The following is a 16,964-nucleotide window of genomic DNA, read 5'->3' as shown; positions in this document are numbered from 1 at the left end:
ACATTGGACCAAGGCACATGGAATAAACATAGTCACATTCACGTAAGTGCACCCCCATCCCGTACAGTTGTAACAAATGAGATAGGTTTCCCCGGACTTATTAGCTGAATTCCACAGGCAGCTAGCAGGTGGGGATAAGTAAAAATCTATGGAAACATTATATTGGTAAATGCCTTACAGGTATTCCATGACCGTTGTTAAGATTCAGGAGGGGGGAATAGTTCAAAGTGTCCTTTGCTGATGTGACGGTGTAACAGAACACTTCATCCTGACCGAATATTTTATGCTGACTTTGTAAAACCAAATTGTTAGTGAAAGACAACATCTGCCCTTTTCTCTTTTGCGACGTGTCAATCCAGGCCGCTTTGAGTAGAGGTCACACTTTCCAGGAGCTCTGAAAACACAACTGAAATCAAACTGGCACAAATCACCTTGACAGGATAAAGACCATTGCGACTTGTTCTGTAAATGAACTGTCTGATCTTCTTGGTGCAGTAGACCATTGCAGCAGTTATTCTTGGTAAAATTCCATTCATCGAAGGAATCAGGCTCTCGCAGCACATAAATACATCTTTTATGCATAAACGGTACAAAGTTTCTGGTTGCTTAGGATCACATGGGTAACCAGTCCTTTCTTTAGCACTAATGCTGGCGACAATGAATCTACACTACAGGATAAGTTTTATCTACATCATATGGTCGTTCTGCATCAAGGATTAGGATATGTAAAACAAAAGAAGAAATACAATTCGAAACACGCAGCTCTATCATAGCAGTCTGATTTGTTACCAACTGATTCCGGTTCCTCTCCAGTTCCCCATCGTGTCCATTTCCACCATCACCACCACGGCCCCCACCCCGCCCTACGGAAGGGGCTAATCTAATGACCTTGGAATAATGAAGTTGATCCGAGGCGGAATGCCTGGAGACCTTAACAGCAGTCGGGCTCGAGTGGAGAATCAGGAAGCGTCCTTGCCATTGAGGTTGGAGACTGTGACTTGCCTTATTCTTGATGACAATGAATGAGCCTAATTCAGCAACTGGGGCCTTTTGAGGGAGTGGAGTTTCTTATGAGTAGCACAGACCTTGGAGTGAAGGCCTCACAAAACTTTGGTCAAAGAACAAACACAGGAGGACATATCCTCAAATCATGCGTTTGAAAGGAATAAGGGAGGAGGCATCATTCCAAGATGAGCAGACAGCGCGATCTTGGATAATTTCGGCTGGGGACAAGCGCGTTTTCTCCAGAGGAGTGCATTGCACGTGGTACAATACCAGAGGCACCATCCTAATCCAGGAAAGACCTGTCTCAGAAGTCCATTTGACAAGTTTAGTTTTCAGACTCTAGTCACCATGCTCCACAAGCTGTACAGCCTGTGGGCCATAAGCACAATGAAGTTGGTGGCGAGTCCAAAAATGAGAACATAATTCCTCATTAATATTTTCAACAAAATGAGGGCCATTGTCAGAATTTAGAAAAACGCGAATGCCAAAGCAGTTAATAATCTCCTTAACTAAAATATTTACAACAGTTTTAGCAGTAGCGTTGGAAGTGGGGTTTGCTTCAGCACATATAACAAAAAGAAATCAACAATGACCAAAATATGCTTATACTGCTGACATCTTTGCAACTCAATGAAGTCTTTAAACATCTTTTACAGTTGGCCTTAATTTGTCAGAGGTAGACTCACACTTGTCAGAGCTTTCAATCTGGCTCATCATGTTGGGCACAATCATAAGATGGCTGTGAGAAAATGCTGTTGTGGCCTCATCAACAGCATGATTACCAAAGTCGACAGGGGATTGGCCAATGGTATGTGACTACCTGAAGAGTTTAAACAAAATCCTGCATTTTTCCAGAATTGATAAAAAACATTCACAACTCTGAAAGTTTATCGGGAGTCAGTGTAACTATTAGCCCGAAGCCCTGTCCCGAAGACGCAGGCACGGATCAGGTCAAAAAGTTCAGCATGTTGGACAGAAAAAGAAGCATCAAAAGAAGCTGATTCTAGGACGAAGCCACGGTCATCAATTATTGGTTCGCACGAGAAGCGAGTGCCTGTACGGTCAGTAGGAGAACTACCATCAGTGAACATATTAATGCCAGTGTCTGGATAGGGGCATGGGAAAGATCTGAATGAATGTGGATGGCCTCATTGATGAGGAGAATTCAGTCATGATCTGTGAGTGGATAAGGGTAATGGGGGATGTGCAAGGAAATCGACAGGATTAATCGTGATACAATGTCTAAAGTTCAGCCGGGGGTTGTTGAAGAGGTAAATCTCATAACGGTTTTGGCGAGCCCCAGTCAAATGTTGAGTTTGCAATTATCCCAACTGGGCAATCACCACATGAGAACTTAGAGGACAATATTCTATTGAAGTCTAAGGTTTACTGTGGACTGTAATGTAAGATAAATAGCGGTAAGGATCAGAGTACAACAGGGATATTCTAAGGCAACAGAGTCTAGTTCAGTAGAGAAATAGGCAACCGGGCGGTGGCGATCTCCATGTAGTTGTGTGAGAACAGAGGAAGCACAGTCATCCAGAATAGTGCAGTAAAGTTGAAAAGGTCTGTCATAGAGGAGTCTTCCGAAAGCTGGAGCTTGTGACAAGGCTTGTTTAAGTTCATCGAAGGCTTGCTTTGCATCTGAGGAGAGCTCGAAGGTACCTTCATATGAAGTAAAAAAGGGTCAACATCTAAACGAATAGGGCAGAGTTAGGAATCCATTGTCGGCTAAATTTGACGATACCAAGCCTCGGACGAACCTGCTTCGCAGTTGCTGGAACCGGGAAGTTGACGAATGGAGTAATACGGTTCTGCTCATGGGAGCGTGAGACAGCTGACAGTATGAAACCTTGAAACAGCACCTGGCGTTGTACAATTGAGACTTTTTGGAAGAGGTAACATAATGCAGGCGTTTCAGACAGTTGAGGAGCAGGACAACATCGGAGTGAACAGATTATTCATCTAGACCGGCAACAAAGAGGTCATCGCCATATTGGATTAGTGCAGACCCAACTGTGAGGGTTAGAGACCGCAATTGTTTCTGTAAAGCCTGAGAGAAAAGGGTTGGAGCATGTATGAAGCCCTGAGGTAGTGGAGTCCACATCGACTGCTGGCCATTAAAAGTAAAGACAAATAGATGCTGACTGTCTTCATAAAGAGGCAGAGAGATTTAAAAGAAGCATGTTGTAGGTTGACAACAGTGTAAATTTAGTGTCTGATAGTACTGAAGCCAGAATATGAGCTGGACTTGGGGCGAAGGCATGATCGGGCTGTGCATTACCATTGATAGCTCTTAAATCTTGAACCAGTTGATACTGGTCTGGCATGCGAAACTTTTGGACAACTCCCTGGAGTCCCCGACTCCTTTTTTTGCGTATCACAGTGTATTATTATCAGGACCTTATCAGGATCAGAGAGCGAGGGGTCGGGTCAACCACGTTTGAATGTGAGGAAAATCAAATGGAGAAAATACTCACGTCTGGCTGGCCCATTTTTCTACACTCAATAGTGGAGGACTGAAGGCTCTGCAATCCATAAATACCGAATCCAAGTCACGACACCGCATGGTAATCTGGACCCCTGCCAACGTCTCTCGGTTTCGCGATTAGTCAATAAACACTCACAATTGGTCTGGCTGTTAAGATTGTACTCATAATGTTGCATACAGCCGAGTACAGAGGGTGCTGAAACACAGAGGTTATACACATCGGTGTTCCTTGATGTAACTGTGCACAAAGGTTAATTCAACGACATTTTAAATACTTTTCTTAAAGAAGGGTACAGACCATCATTGAATAGCACATTTAGACAATTACCAATCAATACTCAGCATTACTTTATGTGACTGTTCCTTGATCCAATTATATTTTCTTGGAACCGACTTTACTTTCCAACACTCAGGCCAGTCTTGTATCACTAATCAAGCCATTGCACCCAAATGCTGACTAAAAGTGTCTTATCTAGCTGAGTTATTTTGATGCATTAAATTGCGCATTGTCTACTAAACACTACTGAAGCAGACTGTGGTTGGTCACGTATACAGAATTAGCAGTCAGTAACTTAAAAGCTATTTTCTGCTGCTTTAGCAGAATTGTCAGTTTGCAGCCTCGAAGCCATTTTGTCATGTTATTTGCACCATGAATCTATCGTGTTGCCACCTAGGTTATGAAGTTCATCTGTTTCGTGGTCGTCCCTGACTAAAACTGGTCAGCTCAGCATGTACCCAGGTGTCAGAACATCACCTGTACCTCTGCAACATATTCAAGATGATGAATGGCCACCTCCTATCCCTCCGTAATAGACCCGAGACAGTAAATGACATGGCATTCCGTGGATTATGAACGACTGGTCAACTGTATCGAATGAAGACCTTGCTTTTCTCAGTTACAGAAGCACATACATCACAATGTACTCCAGATGCCCTCTCAGTAACACCTCATACAGCTCCAGTAACACTTCTCTCTGTTTTGAATAGCTTCCTTTGCAAATCTTACCAACATTCCAACATACCAACTTACCAACATACCAATAGTCTTACTTCGGATGTAAGCAAAGTAAGGGAAATGGTACTGAGGGATAGGAATTATGAGTATCTGGAAAGACACTGCTTGATTAGGGACAGCCAACACGGATTTGTGAGGGGTATGTCTTGCCTTACAAGCCTTATTGAATCATTTGAGGAGGTGACCAAACATGTGGATGATGGTAGAGCAGTGGATATAGTGTACATGGATTTTCGTAAGGCATTTGATACGGTTCCCCATGGTAAGCTTATGCAGAAAGTCAGGAGTCATGGGATAGAGGGAAATTTGGCCAGTTGGATAGAAAACTGGCTAACCAGTCGTAGTCAGAGAGTGGTGTTAAATGGTAAATATTCAGCCTGGAGCACAGTTACAAGTGGAGTTCCGCAGGGGTCAGTTTTGGGTCCTCTGCTGTTTGTAATTTTTATTAATGACATGGAAGAGGGAGTTGAAGGGTGGGTCAGTAAATTTGCAGATGATACGAAGATTGATGGAGTTGTGGATAGTGAGAAGGGCTGTGTCGGCTGCAAAGGGACTTAGATATGATGCAGAGCTGGGCTGAGGAGTGGCAGATGGAGATCCACTCTGTCAAGTGTGAGGTTGTCCATTTCGGAAGGACAAATAAGAATGCGGAATACAGGGTTAACGGTAGGGTTCTTAGTGAGGTGGAGGAGCAGAGAGATCTTGGGGTCTATGTTCATAGATCTTTGAAAGTTCCACTCAGGTGGATAGAGTTTGTATGAAGTCCTATGGTGTATTAGCGCTCATTAGCAGAGGGATTGAATTCAACAGTCGTGAAGTGATGTTGCAGCTGTCCAGGACCTTGGTTAGGCCACATTTGGAGTACTGTGTGCAGTTCTGTTCGCCTCACTTTAGGAAAGATGTGGAAGCTTTGGAGAGGGTGCAGAGAAGATTTACAGATGTTTCCTGGAATGGAGAATAGGTTGTACGAGGATAGGTTGAGAGTGCTAGGCCTTTTCTCATTGGAACGGCGAAAGATGAGGGGTGACATGATAGAGGTTTATAAGATGATTAGAGGAATAGATAGAGTAGACAGTCAGAGACTTTTTCCTGGGTACAACAGCATGTTACAAGCGGACATAAATTTAAGGTGAAAGGTGGAAGGTATAGGGGGATGTCAGGGGTAGGTTCTTTACTCAGAGAGTGGTGAGGGCATGGAATGCGCTGCCTGTGGGAGTGGCAGAGTCAGAATCATTGTTGACCTTTAAGCGGCAACTGGATATGTACATGGATGGGTGCTTAAGCTAGGACAAAAGTTCGGCACAACATCGTATGCCGAAGGGCCTGTTCTGTGCTGTATTGTTCTATGTTCTATGTTCTATTCCATCTTTCCATCTCTTGAAGTGGTAATAGGCTAGTATGGGAAGAATGGCCTCCTCCTATCCCTCTGTAGTAGGCACATTGGGCGAGAATTGCTTCCCACAATCCTGAGTAGCCCCCCACCCCCAATTCTGAGTCTCAAAATTATGAAAGCATTTGCTAACTAGGCACTTTTACCCAGGAGTAGACTCACACAACGTCATTTGGCAATAAGTATCATACCTTGGGTTAAAGTCTATTGAAATTTCCCCACAAGTCGTTTGTTTTGTAACTGCCTTGTTATTTTATCCCTGTCTCCTTTTATAAACAAGGTGGGACATATGCCACCCTGCAGTGTTCCAGTAATACTCTGGCATACAAGGAAAAAGGATTAAACAATTTGAAAGATTTATCGTCCATCCGTCAGTAACGCTCGTCCATTCCATCCAGACTGAGTAAATGCTCACTTTTAACGTGTTATGAGAAGGGATGTAACGAAGGTGTTAGCTGAGCCTATTTGTTCAGTGACCATGTTTCAATCTCCATGGATGCTAATTATCACAATGGAGAGTTTCCATCTTTTAATGAAAAATGAGCTCTGTAAAATGTGTTATTCCATTGTATGAGTGGGATCATCACCGACAGCACTAACAGGGATCAGCACCTCCAGAGAGAACGGAAGGAGAGATCAGAATCTGCGAACATTAGACTGGAATGTTCCAACAATGCAACGGAGTTTATTCTATGATTTTGCTTTCCTTTCTACATATTATGATTGGTTGTCATTATCATGGTAGATCTATTTTGCACTTTGGTTATTCAATACTTTTGTTATCCTTTCCTGTCTATTGTCGGTCTACCTGCTGAGTCTCGCTCTTCAGATTTTTTTCTATAAACCAGTTATGACTGCATTACTGTTCTTTCATATTGTCTTCACTTCTTGCCACTATTATTGTTCGTGTTGCGACTCTGAATCCAGATATTCACTCCACAGACTACTAAGAACTGCATCAGTGAATTTGGTCAACTGCTGTCTCATCCCTTGCTTCTGGCAGTGTTAATCATGGGCCTCAATGTTAACCAAATGAGTTTCAGCGGTGACCCATTGCCTCACTGTCCTTGCATTTTAAATACTGGGAGCATGGACGTCTCTGCCTTCTGTTACGGTGACAAACTCCATTTCCTTCATCTGACTCCGTACCATCCCTGTCCAAAAGCTTTTTTAAAATACATTTGTGGGACTTCGGCATCACTGGCATGGTAGCGAAGCGGTTTGCACTGTTGCCTCACAGCACGACAGACCCGGGTTCAATTTCCGCCTCAGGTGACTGTCTGTGTAGAGGTTGCACGTTTTCCCTGAGTCTGCATGGGTTTCCTCCCACGGTCCAAAAATGTGCAGGTTATGTGAATTGGCCATGCTAAATTGTCCATAGTGGTAGACGAATGGCTCTGGGTGGGTTGCTCTACAGAGGATCGGTGTTGACATTTTGGGGGAAGGCCTGATTCCACACTGTAAGTAATCTAATCTAGCAGTTCAACATACATAGCCCATCCCGATTTCCCTTTGAGAAGGTGGTGGTGAGCTGCCTTATTCAATCGCTGCAGTCCACTAGCGTTATTCCTGATGGTAGGGAATTTCATGGTTTTGAGCGAACGACTGTGAAGGGGAGGCGGTACTGCTGGAAGTCTGAAGGAGAACAAATGTTGTCCACTTGTTCAAGAAGAGGAGTACACACATCTCTGGAAATAATAGACCCAGTGTGCCTTAGTTCGGTTGTAGGTAGAGTATTGGGCAATAGTACAAGAAATACGATTTATAATAATCTTGAGAACAATAAGTTAATTAAGGATCGTCCACACGATTTTGTGAACGGTAGGTTGTACTTCACAAACATTTTTGAGTTCTTTGCGAAGGTTACCAAACAGATGGATGAGGGTTGATGTGATGCATATAGATTTCAGTAAGGCGTTTGATAAGGTTCCCCATGGGAGGCTATTGCACAAAATACAGAGGCATGGGATTAAAGACGATTTAGCGGTTTGTGCCAGAGATTGGCTAGTTAAAAGAAGACAGAGAGTGGAGGTTGATAGGAAATGTTCATCGTGGAGTTCAGCTACGAGTGGTGAACTGCAAGAATCTGATTTGGGGCCACTGCTGTTTGCCATTTTTACTAAAGACATAGATGAGGACATGGGAGGATGGCTTATTAAATTTGTAGATGACACTAAGGTCGATGGAGTTTGGATAGGGCCAAAAGATGTTGTGTGTTACACAGAGAAAAAGATTAACTGCACAGCTGGGCTGGTAGGTTGCCAATGGAGTGAAATGCATAAAAGTGTGAAGTGATGCACTTCAGAAGGAGCAATAGGAATAAAGAGTACTGGGCTAATGGGAATATTCATTGTCAGGAGGATGAGCAGAGAGAGCTCCGTGTCGATGTGCATAGATCCCTGAAGCTGTCACCCAGGTTGATTGGGTTGTTAAGAAGGCATACCGTGGTGGGATTCAAGAAGGTGGTTATTCAGTAGGTCTGCCTTGCTGAGCTGGGCACCAGTCGCCAGATAAAATTGGGCACTCACTCTCCCTTTATTACTCATTGTGGTCGAAATCGTTAGCTTGTGACGCCCAAAATTGTTGCGTTTGAATTTGAAATTGTTCGGGAAATGCCTAAGGGGGAGTGACTGCGAGGATTGCAACAAGCAGGGTACTCCCTTGCAGCAAGGGACACGTCTGTTTTTTGCATCATCGACCCCAGCGAGCGCTCACTGGGACTTAGCTGTGAAGCACAGCCTGGCCTTGGAGTTTGTGAAACTCTAAGAGAAGATCGATTCAACATTGGACGAAACCCGGGCCATGCTTCAACCAATCTCGGTCATGCTGCAGAAGCATGGCCAGGAGATCCAGCATCACATTCAGCACATCATGGAGGTGGAGCAACGAACTGAGGCCTCTGAAAACGTGAGAGAATTGTTGGCGTGTCAGGTCCAGACCCTGGAATAGCAGGTACAGGCTTTGAAAGAGCATGTCGATGACCTCGAAGAACAAGGCTGTCCAAAGAACATTTGCCTGGTCAGGCTGCCGGAGCAGGAAGAGGGAGGCCAGCTGGTCAGTTTCTTGGAGCAATGGCTCCCGCAGTTATTGAAGCTGGGAGTCGGGTCGGGCTGGTTTTGGGTGAGAGTGCGCACTGGTCGCAGTGCACAGTCCCGAAATGTACCAGCGCACCACCTCTCCCCCCACCCCCCCAAAAAAAAACCGGTCCTAGTGCGACACCAGCAGTTACAGATATAAGGAAACGGTACTGGAAACTTCTGGAGCATTGGGGAAGGAGGCACAATCTCTGATATACAAAGTATCGCGAATTATGCTTTTCAAAGACTTTTCTGCGATCGTGATTCGCAAAAGAAAGGTCTTACTTGAATTAAAAAGACGGCTGAGGACTTGAATATCCAATACTCTGAAAGATATTATATTTCAGACCTGGAGGGTCCGTGTTAATTTTGATTCACCATAAAAGGCAAATGACTTCCTGGACACCTTATAATAGACTGACTGCCTCAAGAAATGTGGACTATAACATTTTTTTCCGTGGTTTATCTGTTCGTCCATTTTTATATATTTGCGGGTGTCCTACTTTTTCTTTTTTCTCTCTCTCTTCTCCCTTCTCTCTCTCCATTATCCTTTGAATTTATTTTTACCATTACCTTTTCATTTTTCTCCCTTGATATGGGTTGGGAGTATGGTTGTGGTAAGCGGTATTTTTAATTTTTTTTTTTACCAGGACTGCCAAGGGTTAAAAAATGGATAGGACGAGTTGAATGCCCACTCTAAAGTTTAGATGTTATAAGATGCGTGTAACCTTTTCTTACTTTGTGCCGTCTGGGTTTGGGGCACAGCTTCAGTTGGAAGGTGCAATGAAGGGACAGCAGGCATTATACACGCCCCTTTGTGGGGAAGAGGGCAAAGTCTCCTTTCATTTCCATCAGATCTTGCTCTGTTGTAGAAGTAGATGCTAGAAGTTTTGATTTCGTAGTTTTGGAAGTTGAATTTTTAAATTTATGCAAACTGTTTGCTGCTTTCCTACGGCACGCTATGAGTGGGATTCTGCTTCCCGTGGGGTCACGTACTATTTCAGATGACTATGGCTAACTGAGCATTCAAATGGTGTACCGGGAACATTAAGGGGAGTCATTCGCCAATTAAGAGTAAAACTATGCTTTGAGAAAGAAGATGGTTGATATCGCTTTGCTGCAAGAAACATATCTAACCAGTAAGGAGCACTTTAAGTTACAGCAGGAAAAGTTCAGACGTGTATTTTTTTTACTCATCCTTTAATTCAAAAAGCAGAGGGGTTACTAACTCATCAAGAAGATTCTTCCATTTCAACTGTGTGACAACATTAAGGATGGATATGGGCAGTTTATGATTCTTAAAGCATTAATAAATGGAACTATGCATAGGAATGCATGCTGTGAATGGCACATTCCATCAAATTTTTAAGATGTGCTTTCTGCGTTGAGACTTCAACTGACTTACTAACACCGAAGTGAACAGGATGCCTCGGGGTCTTACGGGTGTGTCCCCGCAATCCAGGCAGTTGGTGGACCTGAATAGGGAGCTGGGGTTGGTGTGTGTGTGGAGTTGTCTCCAACCAGAGCGGAGGGACTTCACCTTTTTCGCAGAGACAAGTATATGTTATACGAGGATTGGTTTTTTTTTGCCCTGTTGACCTTTTTGAATTCTGTGCTGTCCTGCAGAATTACGAAGACAGCCATTTCTGATCACATAGTAGGGTACATTGAGCTTAAGTTCGGTGGTCAGGACAGTCTCACGGCACTGGTGCATGGCTCCTTTCTTCCTAAAAAATACCAAGTTTATTGTTTTTCTTTTCGGGGGAGTTTAATTTTTTTTGGGACATGAACGTCGATACGGCCAGTATTCCGTTGATGTTCTGGGAGACTACCAAGGGGTTTGATTGTTTCTTCTCCGGCGACCTAGAAGCGTCAGAAGGCAGAGCAGCTGCGTATGCTCGAAGCTTGCCTGAATGCAGTTGAAACAGCACACTTTGACAGACCGTGAGTAACCAAGTTGCAATGGATTTCCGCCATCAGGGCTACTTTAAATGCTGTGCTCACCCAGACAGTGAAGAGGGAAATGTCCTTTGAGAAACAGATAGCATTTGAGGATGGTGATAAATGGGATAGATATCTAGCCTATCTGGCCAGAAAGAAGAATGCCCCCAATCTATCACATCCATTAGAGAGAGTGCTGGCACTCTTACTTGCGAAGCCAAAAATTATTGTCGAACGTTACCAATAAATTGTAATCATTCCCAGGATACCAGAAGCCACTGGAAGCTGATCTTTATTATTTCAACATCTGGAAACCAATCAAACTATGAGAATTTAATGTGTCATGGGGAGTATATAAACCTGGTAGTTTTAAAATTAGTGGGAAATCTAACTGGACATCTAACATCTTGCTTTCAAATTAGGAAAATGTTCTATCCAATATAAATGGATGGATGGATATATCATGTAAAAACCTACTTACAGAAAAAAAAAACAGAAAGAAGGTGACGCAGGGAGATCAGCAGCTGGAAGACTGAATGCAGTGGGGAAGACAGAGGCTGTGCGATGTTGAGATTAAGTTAATGTAACTCTTAATATGTGTGTTAATGGAAGGGCATATTTTAGAATTGCAGTCAGCAGTTAGGAAAATGGCTCCTGTACTTGTGAACAGATGTTGTTTAATGTTCACTATACGGGTTCATAAAATATATTGTTATTTTTCTTTGAATGGTGGAATTTGATAGTTCTCTGTCACTCATATTTTAACAGATTACGAGGTGAAGTGAGCTATTTTGGTGAGGGGTTCGACATTGATACCATAACAGATTGCGGGCTTGTGTTTCAGGATTTGGACAGATGTGAACAGTTTACCAGTACAAAAGTTCCCAGCAGATTCCAAAACTTGGCAATTATTGTCCGAGATCTTTCAATAAAATTTAGTTCAGAAAATTTGTTTCATTGTAGTTACTTTTCGATGATTAAATGAAAAGTGAGACAAATGCATGTTAACGTTTCTAAAGAGATTTTTGGGTTTTGGAAATGATTCCCAATTTGCCGAGAAAGTTTAGAAAGACAGAGGGAGGGCGCACATTTAGAATTAGAAAATATGTTAGAATTGGGCTTAACCAGGGACAAAATGGAATTGAAAGTGCAATGGAGATGGCCAAGCCCTTCAGTGTGTCGGAGAAACTGACAGTGAGTACAGTAGAGTAAGAAAGAAAAGATTGCAAATGCAGTAACTGGAGTTAGAAGATTAAAAATTTAGACAAAACGAAAGAGAGAAGAAAGCGAGGTAGAAGAGAAAGAGAGAGAGAGAGAGGAAAACGAGAGAGCGAATTTGAATCTCAGAAGTTGTGAATTTGTCAGCAAAGTCTTGATAATAGGATAGATATTGAAATACATAAATATATTAAAACTTTGCCATGTTTTGATAAGAAAAATGTGGCTGCCTTTGTTAAATCATTTGAAAACTTGGACAGACAAATGGAGTGGTCAGAGAACATGTGGGTAATGCTAGTTCAGAGTGAGCTGTTAGGCAGAGCTAGTGAGGTATGGGCAATGCTGTCAAATGAGCGGTCAAATGATAATGCAGATATCAAGCAGGCTATTTTGAATGCCTATGAATGGGTACCAGAAGTATGTAGAGTGCAGTCGAGAAACATAATGATGGAACCAGGTCAGACTTGAGTTGAGTTTGAAAAAGTTAAACATAGTAATTTTGATAGATGGGCATGGGCATTAAAAATAGACAAGACATATAAGGCTCTGAGACAAATCATTTTGCTGGAGGAATTTAAAAACTTACTTCCAGAGATGATCAGAGTTCATGCGAATGAACGGGAAGTTCAGGAAGTGAGAAAAGTGCCAGAGATGGCAGGTAATTATGCATTGGTGGTTGAGCGGCAATTTAGCTTCTGGTAGTATTTTGCTCCTGTGACAGATAGAAATTGGAAGAAGAGGAGATCCTATTCTACAAAACAAAGATGAAGGGCACACTGGGAATGGTTTATTTAAGTTAATTAAGAAGCCCAGAGGGTTATAAGGAGGTGTAAGGCCTCAGGTCTATTCACAACACCAGAGTGGAACATCTCGAATTACAGTACTGGTGATTTAAAAATGCCACTGGGAAAAATGTCTTGACTGCCATAATTGGGACACACAACGTCACAATGCTAGTCGTTGAAGAAAGCCACTGTCGGAAGATATGTGGTAAAAGAGGCTAAGCCTTTGGCATTAATGGAAGTAGTAAAGGAAACCCCAAGGAAGGTTGAGGAGATGCAGGATAGTGAACAGCTTAGGCAGGGGCTGGGTATGGAGTTATTACTTGATCTCTATAAAGAGGTCAGGGCGGGATCTCCACCCCTTACCTCTGTGGGTAAAGTTTACTCAGAAAGAATAGGGGAGAATGACAATAAGGTATAATTTTGCGAGATACGGGACTTGCTCAATTTCAAATATTCGAAAATTGTGGTACAGGAAAAGTACAACAGATCAGGCAGCATCAGAACATCGGCATATCAGGCACAAGCTCTTCATCTGGAAAATGGTGGGGATGGGGGAGGGAGGCGGCTAAAAGATAAATAGGAAGGGAGAGGTGAGGCTGGGGGGAAGGTCACTGGTAAGGCAATAGGAAGAGAAAGGTGTGAGTTTCCATGATAGGTCGGAGAGGAGGATGGAGTGGACATGTGGGAAGGAAGGTAGACAGTCAGGTGCATTGCAGAAGATGATGCTGAGTTGAACAGTTGGATCTGGGAGAGGTTGGGAGAGGGGAAAATTGGAAAATGGTGACGTAGATGTTGATGCCGTGTGGTTGGAGTATCACAACTTTCGCATCACCTGTCCGCTTCACCCTGCCCTCTGACCTATCACCTTCACCCCCCCCCCACCTGCATCTGACTATCTCCTTCCAAGCTACCTTCCGACCAGCTCCACCCCCACTGCCTATATATCTCTCAGAAACTTTACCCACTATTGCGCAGTTTCCTTATGAAGGGGTTATTCTCCTGCTCCTCGGCTGCTGCCTGACCTGCTGTGCTTTTCAGCACCACACCTTTCAACTGTGATCTCCAGAGTCTGTAATCTTCACATTCGCTTAGCCTCTAAAAGTAAGTGATGAAAGTATTTGCACTGTTGCTGACATGTTACTTGACAGAGTGATAATTCGTGGGATGGGAACAGAAATGTAGTGTTCCCCTGTTTAAGATCAGTTTGGAGATCCAAATCAAGATTGGGGACGTCACAGTGGGAGTGAGTGATAAACCGTCAGTTTCAGAAATGCAGTTTTATTCTTTTAGAACAATTCAGCAGATTCCAAGGTGGGAGTGATACCTTTTGTGGCGGTGAAGTCAAAGGAAGACCAGGAAATTGAGAAGTTAAAAGACAAATACCAAGGACATTTTCCAAACTATGTAATAACATATCTAACTGCCATAGGTTAAAGCAAGAAACAAAAAGTAAGAGAAAGACAATGGAGCAGAAGTTTAATTAGCCGGCCCGTTATTTCATGTGATAGTGCAGGAAAAAACAGAACAGGCAGAGTGTCAGACAGTTTAGGCATGCAGCACTTCAAATCTAGTGTGTCCCATCCTGAATGCCTGGGAGCATTGAAATGTTAGCATCAGACGCTGAAGACCATGTAACAGCGTACTGTCAGGATTGGCCAAACGATTGGGATAAAGATGTCCCATTAAGTTGTTTAGCATTAGAGATGCCCTGAACGAATCTATTCAGTTTACTTCCTTTCATATTCGGACATGAAGTGAGAGGTCTTTTGGAATTAATTAAAGAGAAATTAACAGGACCGAAGTCGGAGATCACTCATTTGGGTTATGTATCTGAGGTGAGGGAGAGATTAAATAGAGTATGTGAGTTAGCTAAACAGTACCTGAAGAGGGCAGAGCATAGAGTGAAGTAAGTGGCAGGTTATAAAAAAACTATGAAATTTGACGTTTTTTTGTTCCGTGTGGATGCCATCAGTGGTAGGAAATCCCTTCAAATCTACATTTAATTGACACTTCCAAATGAAGAAAAGTACAGTCAGGTAAATTATCTGATAAAGATGCTGGATATAACAAAAGGTAGCTGTTATTTCATGTAAATACGTTGTAATCTTACTAATATCGAGATAGGGACCTGGAGAAACAGCTGTTAGTTAATGCCCCGGATAGTGAGGAATCAAATACAGACGTCATGAGGTTTGATGTGACGCAAAATTCTTTAAATAACAAGGAAGTCCTTGAGTAGTGGGAGAGGATAGCGAGCTATCTGTCACATTAGCAATGAACTGAATGAATTGTTCATTGCAGCAGTATGAGGCAATTTGCAGAAGCAAGATTGGAGGACTTACGCTTTTGTGTCTAAAGTGGAAGTAGGGAATGTTGTTCTGATAAACAACACTCTTGCAGGCTTAATCCTCACAAAGCCACCGAGGCCCAGAAGGAAGTGGATGCGATGCGCAATGAAACTATCATTGAACTGAATCAGACCAAGTGGAGTACGCTGATTCTGTTTGTTCCCAAACCAAATGGAGCTCAGTGGTTTTGTGTGGACTATCAGAAGGTCAACACTGAAACAAAATCAGACTCCTATCCAAAAGCAAGAATCGAAGACTGCATGTGTAAAGTTTGACAAGCCACACACATCACAAAATTGGACTTACTGAATAGTTATTGGCACGCAACTTTATCAGAGAAAGTGAAATAAGTTTCTGCTTTTGTAACCTTAAATTAGCTGCATCAATAGAAAGTGATGCTCTTTGGAATGAGTAATGCACCAGCCACATTCCAAAGATTCATGAACAGCGTTGTGGCCAGATTAACAAATTGCGCAGTTTAACTGTTAGATTCAATGATCTATCACAAGTCATGGAAAGATCACATGTTACAGTTGGCAGAGCTCATTGAAAAATTACAAGAAGGAAAACTGGTAAATAAAACGAAAAGAAAATAGAATTTTCGAAGGCAGAGGTGACATTCTTTGGACATTACATTGGACATGGAAGGTTGACCTCATGGAACACAAAGATGAAGGGGTTTGCGGAATTTCCACAACCATCCTCGATGAAAGCAGAGGTTCGGCATTTGCGACTGAGTGGATTTCATCGGACGTTTGTTCCAAAATTCAGTAGCATCGTGGAACCGCTGATGAATTTACTAAAAAAAGGACACAACATTTTGTTGTATAGAACAATTTCAACAGGCATTTGAGAATTGAAAAGCAGCACCAACCACTGCACCACTTTAAGCTGTACCAGGTATTTTGAAAACCATCAAAATTGCGATTGATGCTAGCGATATAATGGTTGGAGATATATTGATGCAAATGGATACCTGAGTATTGGTTGCTGCTTTGATAACAATAGTTAAAATAATGCCCAGGATACCAGAAGCCAATAGAATTTGAATATGACACTGGAAACCAATCTTAATATGAGAGTGTAATGTGTCATGGGGAGTATATACACCTGGCACTTCGAACACTAGACGGAGAGTAACTGCCATTGAACAGCAGAGCAACTGTTGGAGAGTTAACTGGCCATCTAAAGCACTCTCTATCAAAGATACCTTTTTACATAAAACCTGGTTGCAGTTTAAAAAAAAAACGGAAGATGACACATGGATATCAGCAGCTGGAAGAGTGCAGACAGCGGAGGAGACGAGACTGTGTGGTCTTGAGATTAATTGAATGCAATATTTCATAGTGGATTAGAGGAACAGTTTTTTTTTGAGTTGGAGTCAGATTGTCAGCAGTTAAGAAAAGGAGGTCTTGTATTTGTGAATAGTCTCTGTTAGTGATCACCATTAAAGTTAAAATATTAATTTGTTATTTTTCTTTAAATAGTGGAATATCGGAAACATCACAGAAGCGCTTCACAGGAGGCTTCTAAACACTGAGGATGTCACCTAGACAGGGGACGAAACGTCTGCAACACACATTCCCAGCTCGGCGAATAGAACCACAACAGGAATGTTGGAGTTTAGTCATTCATATTTTAACACATTATGCAACAAAGTGAGCTTTTCTGAGTTTTTGTTTTATTTAACAACG

The sequence above is a fragment of the Chiloscyllium plagiosum genome, unplaced genomic scaffold (assembly GCF_037043375.1).
Source record: "Chiloscyllium plagiosum isolate Xiang-an unplaced genomic scaffold, Cpla_swu_hap1 HiC_scaffold_45, whole genome shotgun sequence".
NCBI classification, from domain to species: Eukaryota; Metazoa; Chordata; class Chondrichthyes; order Orectolobiformes; family Hemiscylliidae; genus Chiloscyllium; species Chiloscyllium plagiosum.
This window is presented reverse-complemented; position numbering follows the sequence as displayed.